Source organism: Macaca thibetana, chromosome 1 (assembly GCF_024542745.1).
Source record: "Macaca thibetana thibetana isolate TM-01 chromosome 1, ASM2454274v1, whole genome shotgun sequence".
Classification (NCBI taxonomy): domain Eukaryota; kingdom Metazoa; phylum Chordata; class Mammalia; order Primates; family Cercopithecidae; genus Macaca; species Macaca thibetana.
In genome coordinates, this window is record NC_065578.1 from 77,536,959 (window position 1) to 77,560,540 (window position 23,582).

The following is a 23,582-nucleotide window of genomic DNA, read 5'->3' on the forward strand; positions in this document are numbered from 1 at the left end:
ACATAAAACCATCTTGGTGAATAAATAGAACTTGCCTGAAATATATTAAAAACTCTTCTAAGAAAAATAAAAGACAAATAATTAAGAGATATACATTGTTTCTTGACTGGAGTACCAAAAACTTTGAAGATATAAATTACTTCAAATTGAGAATTTATATATTTATTATAATTAAATCAAATGTCACAACTGAAATTTTTAAGGAACCTTAAAAAAACTAATTTGTGGCAAGATGGCTGACTAGATGCAGCTAGGAGGAACATCTGCCACCAAGGACCAGGACACAGGGAAGACTGGTGCAGTCCAAGCAGATCTTCAGAAGGGTGGCATTGAGAGTGGATGGAGGCAGGACACAGACACTGGGCTAAAGGAAGACGAAGGTGTAACCCTGCATGGGGTTACTGTAAACCGGGACTCATTCCTGGCCCTGAGTGACTCCTGGGGTAGGGGTGAGGGGGCGGACAAAAAGCGACCCACTCTCCCCATGGACCTCTGGAATCCAGGCAGCAGGTGAGCCCCATGACTCACATGGAACACGTGAGCTGGCAAGGAGAGCTGCTTAGAGAGGTGATAGGGGCAGGGCTCCAGCCTGTGTGGAGTCCAGAGGGTTTGGTGTGGGAACATCTGCAGGGTAGTATGGCCAGTGATGCTCATCCCCCAAGGCTTGCTTTGCTCACCTACAAGACTTTAGCCTTAGGGGAACTGTTGGGACTGAACAGAACAGGAGGATCTTGCCTATGAGACAGGGCCAGTCTGACCTGAGTGTGTTTCTGTCTCCTGGCCTTTCCTGGGGCCTGGCTGTGCCTGCTTGCAGTGCATCCAGGGGCCACCTCATAGCTCCTGTGCTGGTAGACCATGTCCGACTGTCAGAGATCGCCAGCAGAGTGGACTTTCCTCACATGCACCAGCCTGCTTGTACCCTCCCACAACTGCAACTTTCCCTGTGCCATAGCCACCCCGTCATAGCTTTACCAGTGCATGTGTGCATGGGTGGACCTCACCTCCCTTTCTCTGCTGGCGCATGGGTGTGCATGCACCCCACTGTGTCATCGCTGCTGGTATGAATGCACCCACCCGCCTCCACCACTATGCTGCAGGATTGCCATTGCCCTGCCCCATGATGACTCTGCTGCAGGTGCTTATGTGCACACAGACCCCAGCAGTCCCCGCCCTTCAACCCCCACCTGTGCCAACACTGCTACAGCTGCTAATGTCCACACAGAGGTCAGCAGCCCCAAGCCCATCAGTGCCCTGCCCCAGCTGACAAGCATGCACCTTGTTTCATTGCTGTTGCTGCTAGCATGAGACGCTACCATCCAAAAAAGTGCTTTGGAGTGTTGTGACCAGCAGTCCAGGAACACCTCAGCCTCTCCAGCGAAACAGGTTCCCTCCCAGCCTTGAGGGGGCAGAGAACAATGCCAGGGGCCTGATACCAGCTCCCCAAGGTTAGAGCATGCAGCCCAGGAGTGCTGAGCTATGCCCTCAAATATCTACTAGAAATGAAGAAGATAAAAGCAAAAAACCCACAAACCCATCCAAAGGATGGCAACTTCAAAGATGGAAGAAACAGCAGCCCACACAGATGATAAAGAACCGGTGCAAGAACTCTGGCAACTCAAAAAGCCAGAGTGTCTTCTTACTCCAAACAACCACATGAGTTCCCCAACAATGGTTCATAACCAGGCTGAAATGGCTGAAATGGCAGAAATAGAATTGAGAATACAGACAGGAATGAAGATCATCAAAATGCAGGAGAAAGTCCAAACCCAATCCAAGAATCCTTAAGAGACACAATAAAATGATACAGGAGATGAAAGATGAAATGGCCGTTTTAAGAGAGAACCAAACTGAGCAGATAGAATTGAAAAACTCACTTCAAGAATTTCAGAATGCAATTGCAACTATTAATAAAATTGACCAAGCTGAGGAAAGAATCTCAGAGCTTAAAGACCTGCTCTCTGAAATAACTCAGACAAGAAAAAAAAAAGTTCATTTTTTTCATTTTTACTTGTTCATTTTTATTTGTTCATTTTATTTGTTCATTTTTATTTGTTCATTCTAAATAAGACTGAAAAAATCTCTGAGAAATTTGGGATTATCCAAATCTATGACTCACTGGTATGCCTGAAAGACAGGGAGAGAAAGCAAGCAACTTGGAAAACATGTTTCAGGATATCATCCATGAAAACTTCCCCAACTTTGCTAGTGAGGCCAACATTCAAATTCAGGAAATGCAGAGGACTCTGGTGAAGTACTATACAAGAAGACCATCCCCAAGAAACATAGCCATCAGATCCTTCAATGTAGAAATGAAAGAAAAATGTTAAAGAGAAAATGTTTAAAATGTTAAGGGAACCCCATCAGGCTAATAGTGGACCCTTCAGTAGAAACCCTGCAGGCCAGAAGAGAACAGGGGCCTATATATGGCATTCTTAAAGAAAAGAATTTCCAACCCAGAATTTTATATCCAGCCAAACTAAGCTTCATAAGTGAAGGAGAAATAAAATCCTTTTCAGACAAGCAAAGGCCAATGGATTTTGTTACCACCAGACCGGCCTTGTATGAGGTTCTGAAGGGAGTGCTAAACACGGAAAGGAAAGACCATTACCGGCCATTACAAAAACACACTTAAATACATAGACCAGTGACACTATAATGCAATCACACAAACAAGTCTGCATAACAACCAGCTAACAACTTGATGACAGAAAGAAATCCAGATATATCAATATTAACTTTGAATGTAAATGGGCTAAATGCCCCAATTAAAAGGCACATAGTAGGTAAGTTTCGTAAAGATGCAAGACCCAAGATCATGGCAGTTGGGAGGCAGGACTAGATTGCAGCTCTGGACGGAGTAGTGGGAGGTGGCCCACACTGTGAATTTTAGCTCCAGATTGACTGCAAGAACAAATAGCTATTCCGAGAGGAGCCACAGACCCTCTGTAGGAAGTGGACTGATCCTGCAGGACCCAGGACAACCCCCAAAACTGTGAGTGCCCAACTGTGGATGTGGGAAAGGGAGACCCTCCTCTCCCGAACACACACCCCCACTGGAACAGTCAGCAGAGTAAACAGACAACCCACAGAGTGGGAGAAAATCTTCACAATCTATACATCAGGAAATACAGTCTTTTCATGTTTTCAAGAAGAGGTGATGAGACTCGTGAGCATCTAGCTGGCCTGCCACTGTGCTTTATTACTACTCAGCCACAACTATTAAAACCCTTTTGGAAAAAATAGGGATCTTAGAGTTTGGATCTTACCGACCTTCTTTATAGGTTAATATTCCTCCTCTTCTACCTTCTCCCAACTTACTCCTCACGTTCCAACAAAAGGAGCTATGTGCTGTTCCTGAACAATCTTCCAAGTATGTAGGGTTTTGTACTATGCCAATTTAGCTGAACTGTAACTATGAACCTCAGAATTAACTTCTGTATGGTTCTGCATTAGAGTTGGTTCCGAGAGACATTTGTGCAGGATTTAGGAGGTGGAAGCAAAGCAGCAGGCATCATGCTCAGCAGGGCAAAGCAGGGCCCAGGGCCGGCTCACCTGGAAGGTGTGGGACAACCGCTGGACCCACAGCTCCTCCAGCTCTTGCCACTCTTTCAACTTCTCTGAGCCCTGGGCCAGGAATAACTGTGTTTTGTGGTGAAGAATACCAGTTTCTTCCACACGGTACCTGCACTGTTAGTTAGAGACAGATGCTGGTTCCGCTTTGTCTTCGTATGTTCCAACTTGTTTTTAAAGGTCTTCTTTGTCTTTGTACCTTAAGGTTTGTCATCTGTCGCCCAGGCTGCAGTGCAGTGGCACGGTCTCGGCTCACTGCAAGCTCCGCCTCCTGGGTTCACGCCATTCTCCTGCCTCAGCCTCCTGAGTAGCTAAGACTGCAGACGCCGGCCACCAAGTCCGGCTAATTTTTTTGTATTTTTAATAGAGACGGGGTTTCACTGTGTTAGCCAGGATGGTCTCAATCTCCCGATCTCGCGATCCACCCGCCTCGGCCTCCCAAAGTGCTGGGATTACAGGCGTGAGCGACCGCGCGCGGCCTGTCTTTTTATTTTTTTTTTCTTAAATCTTGCACACCTGATGACCCACAGTGACTTTAGACCAACCACTAGACACAGAGACAACCACCTTCCATTGCTTTTTCCATCAGCTTCCATTTTCGTTTTCTCTGATCAGTGACTTTTCCCTGATCCTCCATTCTTCCCCTTCCAGACTTTTACATTCCTAGCTTCTCCAACAACTGTTAGGTTTAATTTCTACAACAAATCTCTTATTCCATACCCGTCATACAGATTCTGCTTCCCTGATGGAGCCCTATATGAGGGAATGTCTCTGAGTCTTCGCATGTACTGTCTCCTCTATCTGGAATGTCTTTTTTCTTTTCTCTGTTGTGTTGTAATTCATACTTCAAGGTTGAGCACAAATATCACCTCTTCTATTAGTGTGATACTGTTCCTCTTACGGGACACTATTACTTCTTCTTCTGAAGTTCTACAAGGCTCTGAACATACTTATGTTAGAAACTTCTGCTGTCTTATAATATCTTTATTAGTTCGATTTTATTTTTAAAATAACTCTTTAAAAAAATTCTTAAATTTCTATCCTTGAGAAAAAGCATGTTTAAATAGAGAAAATAAAGAAGTAGCATTGTACCCAGGGCTGTAGAATAGCTCTCACACAGCTCTATCAACTTCCTGAGGTTTGCCTATTTTGTTGTTGCAGATGTCCCTGGAATCCTTGAATTTGGAGTTGTCCAGGAGTGGCATTCCTGACCTTTGATCCCCAGCCTTCCAACAGTGGTGTACATCTCTGTTTCTCTATGTTAAACATTTTCTTATCAAAAAATTGAGTTTGATGGAGGACTGACTTGGTAAAGGATAGGGGGACATTGTGTATTTCGGTTCATTTAGCAGATATTTTTGAGCTCTACTAACTGCTAGATACTGTGCTAGATCTTGCATAAACCGTGATGAACAAAATAGCAAGGTACTTACTAGCCTCATGGGGCTAGTGTGGAAGTGAGTTAAGCAAATAAATTCATATGGGATATATCTTTGTAAAGAGTGGCCAATGCTTCGAAGGCAAAGGAAAGGGTCCAGCAGGAGAGCATAGCAAGGGAGATGGGCCTGGCATTAGTGGTCAGGGAAGGCCTCTCTAAGGAAATAACACTCTTAGGTTGGGACTGGATGGATGAGGAGACAGCTGAGCAGGGGATGTGTTGGGGAGACTGAGGCAGATGCAGTGAAGGGTTTGACCTGAGAAAAAACGGGCACATTTGAGGAACCAAAATAAGGTCACTGCAGCTGGAATGTTGGAATGAGTGGCCTTTTTTTTTTTTTTTTTTTTAGTGGCTTGCAATAAATCAAGGTAGTCAGGTGGTTGGGGAGGGAAGTTGGGGAGAAGAAGCAAGTCATAGGTAGCTTGAAGCTAGATTAAGAAGCACAGATTTATATATTAAAAATCCGACTCTTTCTGAAACATAATTTTCCCCCTCATGTAAATTTTGTTTGTATTACTATCTGTCATTTGATCAAGGAAAATAGTTAAATACTTTCTGTAGGTAAGTATTCAAAGATTATCTGAAGTCAAAATGCTTTCTCTGATTAATCTTGTTCAGCTATCTGATTGTAGGAGAACATTTTGTGTTGCACAGTTATTTGCATGCTAGTCACCTTTGGACTGGGTTATTTAATATTCACAGAAACGAATGCAGGACAGCTTGTGTGCTAGAAAAAAGTAGGTGGGAAAAATGTTACAATTTTATAATTAACTCTTGGTTGTGTAGCATTCTCAAATGAACTATAGAAATGATCCCTGAAAGCATAGTCTTTGTGTAGGATTCTCTTTGATTCAATAGTGTTATATGTATTTTAAAAATACACCAGAGATTTTTATTTATGAAGGCCTGTGTGATGTTCCTAATTATTTTGAATTTATGATTCATTAAAAACTTGCACCATCATTCAACCAGAACTTGCACCATCATTCAACCAGAATATTTTGCGTTGCTATGGCTGTCTTAACTGTCATCAAATTCCTTTGGTCAAAGGATTTTTTTCCCCTCATTTTCCAAGGCTTACCTTTTTCTTAGTCTTGCTATCTAGTGTTTTGAAGATATGTTTTTCATTCTTTCAAGTGTATTCTTTAGGTATATGTGGTAGAGCCTAATTTGAGGACCATGTAGTATGGTGAATGGTATAGTGGAAACAGCATTGGCATTGGAGTTAGGCAGACCTGGGCATGAATTTCAACTCCTCTATTTACTTAGCTATATCATATTTGTTTAGTTATATATATTTTGAATCTTAATTTTTTCATCTATAAAATGGAGACAATAATCTCTTTCTCCTAGGGTTGGCAGGATCAAGAGAGACGATGTACGTAAACACAGCACAGTGCCTACCACTTGGCAGGTGCTGGACTGTGTGTGTAGTCTTTGGCAGATCAGATAGCATTTCTTAGAATTATATTTCAAATAGAAGAAATAGATCTGCACTGATTCTTCTGTGTTCTTTTACCTTTTCCTTTATGTCCAAGGACATGTACTTATTTCTCACTTGGGAAAGAGGAAAGGGTTACTGTGTGGAATACAAGACCGGCTGTGGCCAGGAGGCACAGCAGAATGTCACACTACCTTATTTCAGAAGACTTTATGGCTGGCGTGGGCTGCTACGGGAAGCCCAGGCCAGTGTTTAAGCAAAAGTGTTCCCCAATCTTAGGAGAAGAAAGTGTGGTTAGAAGCCGGCTTAAAAAGCAAAATCCAGGGCTATAGCCAAGAAGCCAGGTTATTCATTAAAAAAACATTGATTGGGAAACTTCCATGTGTCAGGCACAATGCTAAGCACTGGGTTTACTAAGTGGGGCACAGTGTGCCGAAGAGTTTATCATGTAGAGAGGAATCCAGTAATTACAACACAGGGTGGTAAGTGCTATCATAGTTATGCGAAGCAGGGAAAGATTAGGTTCTGCGAATTTGAAAGCGAGAAGGCCATTTTATATTGCCAGGAGAGGGCTGAGAGAAAGGGCTCAAGAAAGCCACACCTGGGCCAAGAATAAAATGAAAAGTTGAACAATAAGAAGGTAAATTGTGGGTCACTTGGTGAAGAATGGGTTCTGAGCCACTCTGGTTTCTGATCCTTAAAGGGGGCAAGAAGTAAAGCAAGCAAGGTAATGAGATTGATTCCAATAGCACCTATGGGATGCTCTCTGGAGGGCTCGACATTACTCAAAGAACAGAGAGATGCTGTCTGGGCCATATGAAACAGAAACCTTGACCTTGCTTTCATTGACTTGAAGTAGAGATTATTTAAACAGTGCCAGTGACCTGAAATAGTTCGTATGTAAGTTCTGTTGGATGTAGCTGAAAAGCAGGAAAATATTTACTTACAGGGTAATCAATAAAAGTTGATATTGATTTTACAGGATGGGAGAAACGGCAGTGAACTACTTCTTATTCTGGAAATTACAGTGCACTGGTGTATTGGGGAACATTTTTGAATCTTGGTTAAGTATTCTAAATCCTAACTGGAATCTCTTCATTAAGGATTTTTTCTTTTTATGGTTGTGGGGGACTCAGAGATGGATTAAATTACTTTATTTCTGTTCACCTTGCCTGGCAATGTCTGGCTGCACAGATGCAGTGTGAATGTGTCCTCCAGATGTTGATGTACGAGAGAATACATACCTCCTCTGTGGGAATGGAAGATTAGTCATTAGTTCAGCGCTGGTTATTGCCATTCTATTTATCTTCTCTTTAAAATGCACTCTCAGGAGACCTATCTCTGTGATTGCCTGAGGAAAGATGCAGCTGAGAGAGTAATGGTATTTATCAGAAACTAGAGACATTTGGCATCGTTCTCTGCAGTCAAAGTTTGTCAGGTTGATTTCCTAGTAAAGATTCACTTGAGAATAAGCAGGAATACTAACTTGTGTTTACATTATGAATTTCAGAATAACTGCATTCCAAAATGTTCTCAGTATCATAATTCTGGGAAAGTGAGGATTTATATAGAAAATACTTGACCTACTTTTTACTACAGTCTATTCCTATAATTCCTATGATTCTACATTCTTACCTTTTATAGACACAACTATTTAAGTCAGCAAAAATCTGGAAATTATTTGAGAGGTGAAGCACAGGTAGTCACTAGTTGAATTATTAAAATCTATAAATGTAATTTAAAAACCATTAGGGGATCTAAAAGTCCCGATTTCAGCACATCGCTCCTTTCTGATTATTGCATAGAGAACTCTGTTATCTGGCTTGTTTTAAGCCACCAAGTTTTGGGGTAATTTGTCATGCAACAATAAATAACTGAAACAGTGGATCAAATAGCACCTGGTTTATGATGGGTAGCTGGGGTCTCGTTCAAGCATTTTATTTCAACTATGCCCAGTAGCAAGCGGGAGCTATTTCTTAAAAGGTAAAACTGAAGTTATCAGCAGAGGAGAACCCCAGGGGTGTTTGCTGAGATTCCTTTATTAGGAATTGCCAGAGACTCCCTGCCACGTCTTTCTTTACCACGGGCACTTGGAGTTCCCCTGGATTTCCTGGTCATGAGGAGTGGGTAGCAGGATGAAGCACATCCAAACTTGGACCTCCTGCAGAGACTTCTCTAGTTCTGGCCCCACTCAAAACTAGCAGCCTTGGGGCTATTTGGTAACTGAGTCAGAGCACCATATCACATGTGAGATTGGTTGTCTCTAGTACCCAAAACAATGCTGAATTGCTTTCCAGGGCTTATATTTTATTCTCCCACTGGCAGTTTATGAGAACCCCCAGTCTTTCACATCCTTACTCATGCTAGTTATTGTGCTATCTTTTAATGTATGCCAATCTCTTGGGTGTCAAATAAAATCTCATTGTGTTGTTAATGCATTTTGCTGGTTACTAATGAGGTTGAACCTCTTTTTTACATTTTTTATTGGCAGTCTTGTTTCTTGTTGGAAACATCTGTTTATGAATTTTACCCCCCTTTCTATTGGATTATTCATCTTTCTTATAGCTTTTTTGATGTCTTTTATATATTTTGGGTAGAATCTGCATTTGCTTACTTTCTCTTGGCTAGAAAAAGTAAACAATGAACTACAGTGAAGAAGATTCCCTTGTCAAGGGATCTGCCATATTTTCCTGGTTGCTACTTCCCTTTTCCATCTACTTATTGCTTCATTGAGGAGATTAGTGAATTTTCCCAGGACTTTGTCACCTCACCTTTTGCCCCATGTATTGCTTGAGAACGGGTTTGGTGGACTGGTGAGGTTGGGAGGGGAGTGTAGCGGGAGGAAACATAGCTTGATTTCTGGAATCTTTCTATTTCTCTTTGTCTAGTCATTGTTTTAAATGTTGCCTTGAAGTTGTGTCCTTTCTTTTGAGTGTGCCTGGTTTTTAACAAGTATTTGGTATTCATTTTGTTAGGTTTGACCAGGCAATGGCCTGTATTCTGGTTTTATTCTTCCATTTGTCCCTGGAAGTCTCTGGGACTACTTTTGAGGCTGCCCTTGATGTTAATTTTAAATGGACGTTCTCAGGGTAACAATGTTGGAGAGAAGAAATTCCTTTTACCTTTTGCTCTGTGTTTCTATAGTATGGCCCTGACAGTGGATGCAAGACTCCACTAGAAGATGTTGGGGTGGAGATGGATTTCACATACCGTAAACTTGACTGTGTAAAAATGAAACTTCTCCTCTCTAACAAAAATTTCTAGCCTGAACTCCTTTTCTATCTGAGGCAGAAATCTTAATCCAACAACTTAGCAATAGTGTCAAACACTTCTGACATTTTTTCTTACATATTTCAGGTTTAAACTTAGTTAACTTTAAGATTTTTAACACTTTTGTCTTCAATTTTCTTGCTTCTGGAGTTGATGCTAAGCTTGGCTTGGGGAGGGGTGCAAACGCCATCTCAAATAGGTGGGAGATTTCTGTATCTCCTTTAAAAGCATCTAGGTCTCTGTTGATGTCTTCTGGGAATGTGCTGTCTTGCTGAGCCTTGGGTGTCTCACCCAAGCTACCCATTTCCCATCCAGTGCTTAGCCCCATGGCCCCATCTCTGCATTCTCATTCCTAGCTGTGTTTATTAGTTTTCCATTACTGCATAAGTGACTGCAAACCTAGTGGTTTAAAGTTCCCCCAATATTATTTCACAATTTCTATGGGTTGGAATTCTGGGCACTGTTGAGCTGAGCCCTCTGCTTAATGTCTCACAAGGCTGAAATCAAGGGGTCAGCCAGGCTGTGTTCTCACTCAGAAGCTCTGGGGAAGAATCTGCTTCTACTCTCATTAGGCTATTGGCAGAGTTTATTCCCTTGTGGTTGTATGACTGGACTTTTTGTCTTCTTGCTAGCAACCAATTGGGAACATCTCTCAGCTTTAGGATGGCCTTTAGGGCCTTACCTGTGGCCCTCACAGGCTTCCTCACACACCACCTTTGGCTTGTTCCAGGCCAGGAGAATAATCTCTCTTACCTTCAATTTCAGGGCTCATCTGATTACATCACACGCCCCAAGATAATCTTCCTTTTTGATTAACTCAGTCAACTGATTAGGCACTTTAATTACATCTTCAAATTCCCTTCACCTTTGCCGTGTAAGATAAGCTAATCACACCTGTAAAATCTTGTCACATTCACAAGTTCTACCCACACTCAAAGGCTGATACCAGGGGCTGGGAATCTTGGGCCTATTTCAGAAGTCTGCCAACCCCACTGTTGAACCCTTGAAGTTATAGTTTTTCTGCTAACTTTTATATCTCCCTTGGTTCTGGGGCATGGGAATTTCAGACATTGTGCTGTGACACTCAGGGACTTGGAGGAAACTCAGGGCTCTTTACACTCCTGTTCTGTAGTCTACCTTTCTTGTCTGTAACTGAGAGACCTGCAGGGCTGAAGGCCTTCTCACTGAGTCCATCTCATATCCTCAGGCTTACAGGGAGAACCACCTCCTTTAAATCCCACAAGTCTCTGGCTGGGGTAGGCAAAGAACAGGACTCATCTTTTGCTTAATCTCCAAACTCTTGCTACCTCCTCTATAATAAAGGTTTTATTGACTCTTCCCATTGGGGGATGGGGAGGGACAGAAGGCATGGCTAGTTAAATAGTCTTTGAAATGTATTGCTTATGCCAAGTCTTCAGGTCTGGAAGCTTAAAAGCTAAAAATTAACTTCTTTTGCCTCAATTTGCATTTCAACTATGGTCTAGCTTTTCTGGGGGCAGCAGAGGCCAGGATTAGTTTAAAGTGGGGGTGGGAGCTACAGGGTAAACAAAGGGATTGCAAGGCTATCTCATGTCTCCCCCTCCCCCGTTGTTTGTGGGTTAATACTTCATAAGCAACCTGCCACAATAGTTTCGAAAACAGTCTAGGTTTTCTAAATAATTTTGAGAACTTGATTAGTTCCATGTTGATGTTTATGCCTCATCTACTATATTCTTTATCTATGAGCAGTTTTTTCCTTTCTCAGAGTGAGTGGAAACCCCAGAGAAGGGCAAACTGAAACACTTCTAGAAATTAACAAAATGTTAATTAAGTTTTCCCTTGCTGAGGGGAGAGCAGAGCTTTGCAGTGTTTCAGAGACGATAAAGGACTCGTGCTTGTACTAATACTTGAGTAATACTAACAGTATTACTCAAGTGAAATAATTGGAAGTCAATAGAAACTCCAAAGCTTAGTAAATATAGAGAACGGTGTTGGGTTGGAATCAAAATGGGTAAAAGGATATGTCCGAAAAGCAGTTGGTATTTTTCACCAGAATAGTTATGCTAGGGTAATTTTGCACTTAGCTACTAACCAGTACTTCTCTCCATCCCTAACCTCTATACCCAGGCTTGATTGTGACATAAACAACCTGCTAATCTATATCCATGATGGAAGTCATGGAAAAATCTCAAAGGAGCACACTCTAAACTCAGTTGGCTTGTTCCTCAAAGCCACATAGGAACATTCTCAGGCTGTTAATTCACCAGGCAGAGCTTCCATGGCATTGCTCTTCTTCCTTTCCCATTTTTCTGCCCTCCTGACTTCATGTTCTTTCATCCTATTTCTAAAAGTATAGGTTTATCCCAGGAAAAGTCTATCACATTTCTACATGAATCATTTTAGAACCCCCATAGCTTTCTGATTTGTAAACTACATTTTTTTCCCTTCTGAATTTTTCTTTGCTTTACCTGGATAGTATTACTTTACTGTTGAGGAGTAAATTTTTATCTTTGTATCCCCAACATCTGATATGAACATCTGGAAAAAAGTGGTTGCTAAAATATTTGTTTAATATGAACTCATCAATGAAAGACGTATCTACTTACTTGTCTGACTCTCTCCCCACTAAACATAACCACTTTGAATGTAAGGACCTGTTTTATTCATTTTTGGATCCCTAGTGCCTAACATAATGCTTGGCATATCATAGATTCTCAAGCAAAGTTTACTGAGAAAATGAGTAATAATCAGGAGTTTATACATATATCTCAGTATATTATAAAATAATAATTAACTCTGATGTTATAATTTCAGAATATACTACTGCAGAAGTAGGTAAGGAAAGGTGACTGCATTGGTCTTCAAACAATTGCTGTGAAGTTAGACAGAAAAGGGATGCAATGAGGAATAATTTTAAAGAGATGAGAGTTGAGTGTTCTCTCTCTATGCAGTCTTTACAAAATCAAGCACATTTCTGATCTAAGGCAGAGAACAAATATGTCCTTTACTTTCCTTGAGATGAAATACAAACTTTAAATGCTTCCTTGAAAGTTATGAAATCCTTTCAACCAAATGGCTGCAGGGAGTTGAAATCTGAGCTGACATCTATCTGAGTCAGACAGTTGGAATAATGTTCATGAGTAGTACTACTTGAGCCATTGCTGATTTGGTAACCACTTCAGAACATATCCTATTTATTCCCAGCATGGACCTAAATCCACTTCAGCCAAAAACGAACCAAGAAATGATGAAGAACAGAGCCTGTTTCTTTCTCAGTGGTGTACTCAGGTTTGAAAATAAGATGAGGTGATTGTTTTTTTCTGTTTCCCTCAAGTTTCTGCAAGGTCTTAACTCCTTCCTTCACCTTTTCCTGTAGTTTCCTATACATTTTAATGATCTGGATATAGCCATTTTCCTGCCATGTTGAACTTTGTAGAATTGGATTTTCTCTGATATTTCTAGATAATTAAAGTGGTAGTCAGTTTAATTCCACATGTGCTATATTTTTATGCTTATCAATCAAGATGTCCAAATTAATAACAACATATCCAAATTTAAATGGTATCTCAATTTCTTTGGAGTAGTGTTACAGGAAGACTATATGTTTTAGAATCATATATATCTTTTTGAATTCTGTCTTGTTACTACAAGGTATGAAGTCTTGAGTACATTTCTTAATATTTCCCAATTGGAAAGGGTGGAAAATAACTATATTGTAGGAATCACTTGAGATTTAAATAAGTTAAAAGGCCTTAATAAATGATACATGGTTTTCCCCCAAGCAAACACTTCAACTAATATTGAAGTTTAATACTGATTCTCTAATCTTACTTTTAAAGGGCATGGTTAATAACCAATATTAGCAAAAGTAAATGCAGGAAAAGTTAGCAATAAGAAATTAAGATTTTGTGACATTTAAAATTAATATTTTAGTGATATAACGATTATCTGCAAATTACTTTGAGTTGTTGCAGAGAAAGTGACAATCCATGTTTAATACAATATTTTATTTTACTAATGAAGAAAGTGTATTGAACAAGGAGTTGATTGACTTGCTCAAGATCACACTGTTAAAGGCAAGCCTACATAGATTAATGGATTGCTAGTTGAGGGCTAACACAGTGTATCGGGGAGTTTCTCACTTCTGTCCTCCTCTTTCAGTTTGCATAGTCTTCATCCTACTTCAAAATCTCTCTGTTACTCTCTTGGACTACATCAAAAGTATCCTAATTGGCACCTCTGATCCAAGTTGTTCTTCTCTCCAGCTCGTCCTCCTTGGTGTGGTCAGATTAATCACACTGTTACATTTACCTGCTCAGAAACCTCTACTGGTTGCCCAGTGTCTACTAAGTCAATTCCAAACTTATTAGCCTGGCACTCAATATCTTTCACACTATAGCCTCAGGTTCATATATTTAGCTAATCAGTACTTATTGAGTGCCTACTATGTGCCAGACTCTGGTCTAGGTGCTGGGATATAACAGATATATAGTCTCTGCCCTTACTGAGCTTATATTCTAGTTCAGCAGTTCTCAAAGTGTAATCGGGGAACCCTGAGGGTCTCTGAGACCCTGCTAGGGTGTCTGCCAAGTCAAAATGATTTGTTATGACGCAATTTGTCATTTTTCTCATTAAAAAAAATGTACGTACATGAAGTTTCCCAGAGGCTACCTGACATGTGATATCACAAACAGACTGAATATAGAAGCAGACATAGGAAACCGGTTGTCTTCTATGAAGCCAGACATTAAGGAGCATCACAAAAATGCAAAGCAATGCCACTCGTCTAATTTTTTTTGTTTGTTTGAAAGGTAGTTTTTTTTCCCATGAATATATGTGTAATGGTTAATATTAGCTGTCATTTTGACTGGGTTAAGGAATATCCAAATAGCTGGCAAAGCATTATTTCTGGGCATGTCTGTCAGGGTGTTTCTGGAAGTGATTGGCATTTGAATCAGTGAGCTGAGTAGGGAAGATCTGCCCTCACTAAATGTGTGCAGGTATCATCCAATCCACTAAGGGCTCACATAGATCAAAAGGGCAGAGGAAAGGCAAATTTACCTTCTGGAGCTGGGGCATCCATCTTCTCCTGCCTTTGACATCAGAACTCCAGGTGTCTGGGCCTTGGGAGTTTGGGACTTACACCCTCCACTCCCTTGACTATTGGGCCGTTCGACTTAGAATGAATCACACCACCAGCTTCCCTTGTTTTCTAACTTGCAGATGGCATAAGATGGGACTTGTTGGGCTCCATAATCATGTGAGCCAATTCCCATAATAAATCCCCTCATGCGTGCACACACACACACACACACACACAATGGGTTCTGTTTCTCCAGAGAACTCTGACCCATACAATATGGTAAACATGTAATGGGTTTATTTTAAAAATGAATAAATATTTAAATATTTAAAATTTCCTCAATTTAAATGTCTGATACTGTAAGTATTTATATATGTAACTCACATAAACAAAAGCTCTTTGGGGCTTTTAATAATTTTTGATAATGATCAAAAAGTTTGAGAACTTTTATTTTAGTAACTCTAGAAAAATAAACAGACAATATAAAGTCAATATAATAATATGCTGTCAGCTAGTGGCAAAGGTCATGAAATAAAATGCAGCAGATTGAAGAAATAAGTCCATTGGGTGGTCAGTAACAATCACTATCTACAACCTGTGCTCTTGTTAAACTCAATCATCTAACATTCCCAGAACACAATTCATGCTTTTCCACTTCCATGCCTTTATAATGCTGTTCGTTCTGCCTAGTTTGCCTTTCATCTCCTATTTCAATGCCTCCTCATTTCATCTATCACAATTCTATTCTTCTTTCAGGACTGTCTCAAATATCACCCGAGGCATGATTCCTTCTCTTATGCTCTTCTAACAGAAGTGATTTGTTTCCCTTTTATTTTTTCCGTCTTCAATGATATTTTGTTCGATCTCTCTTGTGAAACTCATAATTTTCTGCTTCGTGAAAAGTATACTACTCACATCCTTCTCAAGTTTATGATATTTCTTAAAGTTGAGAACTATTTCCTATTTCCTCTGAATATGGTGTCTTTTCTGTATCAATGAACCTTAGGTTCAGCAGTAACAGAAAACCTCCAAAAATAATAGTGGTTTCATCTAAATAGAAGTGTGTTGTTTCTCATATAAAAGTTGGAAGGTAGGCAGGACAGGTTGGTCATGACTCTTGCTCTAAAAGTCCTCAGGGCTGCAGTCTCCTTCCATCTCACTGCTCCTCCATCCTAAGAGTGTGGTTGTCCTTAGCTTCAAGATGGCAGCATCTTTGTTTCAGGAAGAAGAAAGGAGGGAGAGACAAAGGAGTTAATCGTATGGACCAGCTCTCTCCAAAGGAAAGTTCGTGGAAGCTGCTGATATGACATGTCTTTGATATCCTGTTGATAGAACAGTCACATTTGCATACCTAGCTTCAGGGGTGGTTGGGAAATGCAGTCTTTATTTGTTAAACTTAATCATCTAACATTCTCAGCTGTGAACAAAGGGGAGAATAGATATTGGGGGACAACTTTCAGGCTCTGTTATACTCCCCAAAGTGTCTATCATAGGCACTTATCCCAGGTAAATGCTTAAAATTAACTTACAGCAAATAAGTAATACTGAGTTTCATTCTTACAATTATTTGTTGAATAACAAATACACTGGAAATTTTATTCATCATGTAATTGCTTGTTGTATTTATTGAGGTGTTAGAAATGATTAAGGAATTCTAAAATCTCTTTTTCAGACTTAACTACTGCAGGGTTCAATACCTGATCAATTGCTTCTAGCATATCAAAAAGAGAAGGCTTTTCTATTAGACCGCCCAGCTTGCTGTTTTCATCATTTTCCCTTCTCCTGTTCACTCTTCTCCGTAGTGGTAAAGACATCACTCAACTCTTCCCTGTTAGAAGTGTTCCCAAACTTCCCTGTTTTATGTGATGTCTTTGTTCTTAGCTCCTCTGTAGACCCAGACAAAAATATCCCACAAAAGAAACCCTCAGTGACTTGCTCAAGTTATTAGGTTAGTTTGCATATTTGTTCCACCTAAAAGCAGTTAAAAGAACATTTGTAATTTTAAAGTACTAAAAATATTGGGGCATTGAACTTCTGCCGTGTGTTGGCTTTCCAGTTCTTCTCATCGCATGAAAATCTTAGTAAATGATAGAGCCTACCTTTAAGTTTGAATCTGACTCTTTAGTTCCACAAAATGTTTTACCGGAATCTATAGAAGCAACCTCAACACCCCCCCCCACCACACTTCCTGTCTCGACATACTGTCTATCTCACATATTGTCTACTTCTGGTTCTCAGAGCTTTGAGGAAGTCATTCCTCCACAAAGAAAACTCTGGAATTTCTACATGATTGAATTTATATTTAAAATAGTCCACCTGGTTATACTAGGTCCATGGCCTATAAATATGGAAACTTACAGTTATAGGATATTGGCAATTACCCCAGAAATTGTCTTTGAAAAAAGTTGAAATAAAAAGGGGAATATGTCAGAAATGGCATTTGCCCTGTTTGCTACTATTTGATTTTTTGTTTGTACATGCCTTACTCCCTGTGTATTATATACTTCTTGAGCACCACAGCTGTGTCTGATGAATGATTTTAGTTATAGAGTGAAATAAAGTTGGAAGTAACTGAGATAAATTAAGACAGTGATGATGACACGGGGTTTGTTCTTACCATGCCATGAGATTTTCATAAAAGAAATGAACACTGTAGAGGACTACATTCATTCACTCATTCATTCATTCATTCATTCATTCATCTTGCAAATATTTACTGAGCATCAACCAAGTGTCCAGTACTGTCATAGATACTGGGAGACAGTGGTGAGAAATATTGATCTAGTCTCTGTCTTTATGGTATGTATAGCCTAGAAGATAAAGACAGACAAAAAAGTAATAACTGTAAAGTATGATAAATGCTTGTTAAGGAAGCAGAGATTGCTATGGGAGCAGTCAAGGGAACATTTATAGTCTTTATAGAGTGTTCATATACAAATACCTCATTTGAGCCTTATTAAGCCATGTGCAATGAGTAGTGCAGGGATTATTCTTCTCATTTTACAGATGAGGAATTAGACTCAGAAAGGTTAGCAAGATGCAAAGTCCCCATAGACCCAGACTTGGGCTTTTGACTCCAAACCGAATGCACTCACCAATACTCCAGACAGCAGCTGGAGTGCCAGGGAGTGTGAGGTCTGTGGCTCTGCTGCATCTGCTTCCTGTCTTTATGATGCTCTAGTCCCAAGCTTATATAATAACTCCCATTGGCTCTTGCTCTAAAAGTCCTCAGGGCTAATTAATTAATTCTTGGCATCCAATGAAGCTGCCTGGAAGCCATGAGGGTGTTCTGCCTAGCATGCCTCCAAGCTGTGGGCAGCTTATCCAGTGTTCATGCTAGGAACAGCCTCTGCAATTAGGAGAGGGGCCAAGGGATCTTTCAGGCTGATACAGAACCTACAGAAGCTCAGCCATAAAGTCTTATTAGAAGGGGCCCCCATGCTTCATTCTGCTCAGTGGTCTGTTTTCCTGTCCTGTGAAGTAGAAGTCAGATTCTCCAATAAGAAAACAACATTAAAATGTCCAGAGTTTGTTTTGCTTTATGTTTAATACCACAAAATTGAGCAGAGGAATAAGCACTGTTGTTGGGCAGAAAAACTTCCCTTCTTGCTTTGTACACCTAACTGCGTGTTATTCCCTAATTATTCTAGGAAAATGCTTTTTCTTTCTTATACATTTTTGAACTTGTTGGAAATTTCCAAGGGACATGAGAGCTTTTTAGAGACTAGGAGGCTCTGGCAAAATAGAAGAGCTGGTGATACTTGTTTCCTTGATTTGTAGTGTAGTGGAAAGACCATGGTACTTTGGACCATGCAGTAAGAACATGGGCTGAGTCATTATCTCAACGCTTTCATTTTTTTGGCTGTATAAACTTCGGAAATATAAGGACTTCCTTGAACCTCAGTTTCTTCAAAGGATGGTTGTGAGGATTAGAGGAAAGACAGGTAATACAGCAGGCATAGCCTGGCCCATTATTGGCCCTCAATAAATGGGAAATATGATGATGATGGTTAAAATACCCTTTCTTCTGGGGAGTCAATACAAACTGTAGTATCTCTTCAAAGCCTGACTTTTCTGGCAACGCTAGTTCCTCTAGACCTTTACCGTTATCATACATTTCTTGTTTTTTTTTTTTTCCTCCAGGCTAGGGCATTTATGATTATTTAATCTACAAATACTAATTTACAGTCTAGCTGGAGAGATAGGATATAGGTAACAGGACAAAGTATAACAAGTGTCAATGAGTGACATAGACAATTGGTGCTGTAGTATTTCAGATGAATTAAATATGACCATGGGCTGGGATTTTTGATGATTTGAGCAGACACAGTTGATAATTTACACTTGAATGGAGTAGTTGGGAAGGGCTAGAACCGGAATGAAACCTATCTAGGTAGGGATGGTGGACAGGGGGATGAAAGAATAACAGAATTTTAGATGTTAGTTCGCAAAACATGGTGTCTCAGTGGTAATGGAAATAGATCAGAGCCCTAGCAAGGAACTGGCAAAAAGGTCAAGATAAAGCATGAGGACAGTGACCAATGGCGGGGAGTTGGGAATGGTAATATTCAAAAGTTGAGGCAGTCATGCGCAGTAGGTCCTTGTTGTTTAAATTATACTTCCTTTGGCAGGAGACTTGGAGGATTAGCCCAGCCAGTGAAGGTTTTTAGGGTCCAAGTCTACGGTGGTGGTGGTGGGGAAGGGTAAGATACAGTGTAGATTTTTCCAAGGCTCAGTGCACCTGTGGATCTTAAGATAGTGTTTTGCAAAGTTCCTGGACCACCTACTTCAAAATCACCTGGGAGACTTGCAATAAATACAGATTGCTAGAAATATCTGGGAATAGACTCTGAGGACATCCATTTTAAATAGGATTTTAGAGAATCTTATATATGTTAAAGTTAAAGAACACTGGATAATTCATATTACATTCCAGACTTCAGAGACATGCTAGAGAGTCCTGAAACAAAAAATCCTAGAAACAAAAAAGCCTAGAAGAAACAGGCTTTTCCTTACTCCATAAAGAATAGTCTGTAGGAAGTCTGGTTATACTGAAGAAAAATTTGGGATAGGGCTTTTGTCCTGGTAATGAGATTGCAAGATTTGTCTGAAAAGAAAATTGGGGTTTCTGAAACAGGAATCAAGGCAAAAAGAATCCCAAGAACAAGAAATGGAGCAGAGAGACGGGGAATTGGGCAAGATATGATAAAGGATTTGCAACAGAGTTGTTTATCTCTCACCCTCCTCAACTAGACTGTGGGCTCCCTAAGAGCAGGGCTCTTCACTTCCTTGTCCTTATTTCTTTTGCACCTGATATAGGGTCTGGTGCAAAGTAGGCTTTCAGATGTTTTTAAATAAGTTAACAAGTAAATGTGAGATTGGCAAGGGTGATTTGATGCTAAACTCTGGAATGTGGGCTGGAGTTACTTAGTCTGGGTGACTCGGTTCATACTGGGTCCTGGGATTTGGATCTGGAGCTGCACTTGTAGATTGGACTTAAGAGAGGGAGGAATCAGACTGCTTCAAGACATTGGCTGAGGCTACAGTTAGGATAGTTTAGGGTGACTTCTGAAAGAAGGTGTGATTTGAATCTGGCTTGAAGCAAGACAGATATTGAATAATTCAATCCAACTCAATGAATATTAGTTGGGCATCTACTCTGCACAATGGCTGGCAACCCAATGGTGAGTAAAATACAGTTCTTGCCTTGTAGGAGACCAAAAGGCAAAGAAATGACTGAAACATAATGTTATATTTGTATGGGGAGGAATGGAATGTGAAAAGGAAAACTATGGAGGAAAATTGAGAGAAGGGATAAAGTTTACCTGGGCCTTAAAAATGGGTCAAGCTTTGTTCTACAGTTAAGGCAGGGAAGGACTCTCAGTGGAGAAAACAGCCAGAATAAGAATAGTAGGCGTGAAAGTGAAGGTGACCTGGGAGGTGGCCTCTGTGGTTTGGTGGATGAGAGCACAGGATGAATTATGGTTAGGGGATCTGGACCTCAAACAAAGGTTAATGGGTTAAAAAGGGGGGTTTATTGGGTGTTAATGGGTGTTAACGAGAGGGGATTTATTATACGAACATTTAAATTTGTCAAAGTGTTTGTTTTAAGCAGAAGAATCACACAATTCAGCTTACATTAGGAAGAGAATTTGGGCCAGAGGGTTAAAGAAGGCCTGCAGGAGAGGAAGGCCTGCAGGAAAGGAAGGGCAGAGGGAGGAATCCGGGCCGGGCAGCCAGGCGAGAGCCACACTTCAGCTAAACTAATTCCTGCTGAGATACTAAAGTAAATAATGGCTTAAGACACACTTCCTCTGAGTGAGCTGTTTGCCTTTGAATTGGCCCCTCCTCACCTGGAGGAGGTGTGACTTCTAGTGGATAGATTTGCCAGGCCACTGGGAAGATTTGCCAATTTTTGATTCATTCTTCCCAAGCCCATAACTGGCTCTTACTAGCTGTTCGGCCCTGAATGTGAAATGCAGTTTTGTGACCTGACTGAGAGTTCACAGGTCCTAGAGCCTGGGTTGCTTTATGATTTATTAAAAAAAAAAAAAAAAGTTATGGTAAGAACACTTAACATGAGATCTGTCCTTGGAACACTTTTAAAGTGTGTAATACAGGACCGTTAACCACAGGCACAATTTTGTACCGTGGATCTCTAGAGCTTCTTCATGCTGCACAGCTGAAACTTCATGCCTGCTGACTAGCAACTCCCCATTTCCCCTTCTCCCCAACCTCTGATAACCACCATTCTATTCTCTGCTTCTATGAGTTTGACTATTTTAGATACCTCATGTGAGTGGAATCATACCGTATTTATCCTTTAATAGAACTACTTTATGATTCAGCAATCCTACTTCTGAGTGTTTATCCAAAAGAGTTGAAATCAGGATCTCAGAGAGATATTTGCACGCTCATATTTCTTGCAGCACTATTCACAATAGCTAAAATGTGGAAACAAACTAACTGTGCATCAACAAATGAATGGATAAAGAAAATGTGGTATATACAGCCAGCTCTCTGTATCCACAGGTTCAAGTAATCACAGATAAAAAATGTAGTATGAAAAAATCCCCAAACAATAAAAATAATACAAATAAAAAATACAGTATAACAACTATTTATATAGCATTTACCTTGTATTAGCTATTAAAAGTAATCTAGAGGTGATTTAAAGTGTATCAGAAGATGTATATAGGTTATATGCAAATATTATGCCATTTTATATAAGGGTCTTGTACAACCTTGGATTTTGGTATCCTTGAGGGTCCTAGAACCAATCTGGGGTAGATACCAAGTGACAACTGTAAATACAATATTATTCAACCTTGAAAAAGAAGGAAATACTGCCATATATGACAACATAGATGAAGACATATGCTCTGTGATTTTAAAAAATTGACCAACATGTGGTGGGAATGTAAATTAGTTCAACCATTGCAGGTGACAGTGTGGCGATTCCTCAAGGATCTAGAAGCAGAAATACCATTTGAACCAGTAATCCCATTACTGGGTATATACCCAAAAGAACATAAATCATTTTACTATAAAGGCACGTGCATATGTATATTTATTGCAGCACTATTTACAACCCAAATGCCCATCAATGGAACCAACCCAAATGCTCATCAATGATAGACTGGATAAAGAAAATGTGGTACATATACATCATGGAATACTAAGCAGCCATAAAAAGGAATGAGATCATGTCCTTTGCAGTGACGTAGATGAAGCCGGAAGTCATCATCCTCAGCAAACTAACACAGGAAAAGAAAACTAAACACCGCATGTCCTCACTCATAAGTGGGAGTTGAACAATGAGAACACATGGACACAGGGAGGGGAACAACACACACTGGGGCCAGTTGGGGGGTCGGGGGCGAGGGGAGGGAGAGCATTAGGATAAACAGCTAATGCATGCGGGGCTTAAAATCTAAATGATGGGTTGATAGGTGCAGCAAACCACTATGGCACACATATACCTATGTAACAAACCTACACGTTCTGCATTTGTATTCCAGAACTTAAACTAAAATTAAAAAAAAAAGATTAAAGAAAATTGACCAACACGAGTGTTTACTCTCTGTACCCTGAAGAGTGCCTCCTCACATCAAAACCATTCCACATGAGGATCCCCTAGAAGATTTCAAGCACACCAGTGCTGAGGGCAGAGTCAACAACTTGTCTTTTCCCCCAGTGGTGTTCAGCCTGGGAACCAGGACTTATAAGCCCAATTATTGTTACTATATGGATTCTTATTATCAAAGTTCTGGATGTCACATTTTCTCAACTGTAAGAAAAGCTGTTGCTTTAAGTGTTAGTAAATGCGTTAGAAAGTTCTGTGAATTTACAATAGCAAAGACATGGACTCCACCTAGGTGCCCAATCAACGGCGGATTGGATAAAGAAAATGTGGTCCATATACACCATGGAATACTATGCAGCCATAGAAAAGGATGAAATCATGTCTTTTGCAGCAACGTGGATGCAACTGGAAGCCATTATCCTAAGTGAGTTAACAGGAACAGAAAACCAAATACTGAGAGAGGGAGGAGGCCAAGGGCTGAAAAATTACCTATCAGGTACTATGTTCGCTATTTGGGTGACAGATTCAATTGAAACACAAATCTCAGCATTATGTAATATATCCAGATAACCTGCAGATCTAACTCCTGAGTCTAAAACAAACATATAAAATAAAATATAAAAAAGAAAGTTATGAATTAAAACAAAATTAAAATGATATTAAAACTGCTCTCTTTTTCCATTCTTTCATTCTTTTCTACCTACCCCCTTCCTTA

At 40.2% G+C, this 23,582-nt stretch overlaps 1 long non-coding RNA gene across 4 annotated transcripts in view; it reads left to right on the forward strand.

The window, feature by feature from the left end:
- Positions 1 to 6,581: 6,581 nt before the first annotated feature.
- The window catches only part of LOC126963408 (uncharacterized), a 45,840-nt gene continuing 28,839 nt past the window's right edge, over positions 6,582 to 23,582 (forward strand). For 2 of the 4 annotated variants that reach the window (XR_007729056.1, XR_007729059.1), the window contains exon 1: positions 12,744 to 13,004. This is a non-coding gene — a long non-coding RNA (uncharacterized LOC126963408). Of the gene's footprint in view, positions 6,932 to 6,966; positions 7,090 to 12,743; positions 13,005 to 23,582 lie in introns of those variants that run through there. The other 2 variants (XR_007729057.1, XR_007729058.1) reach the window with 2 other exon arrangements.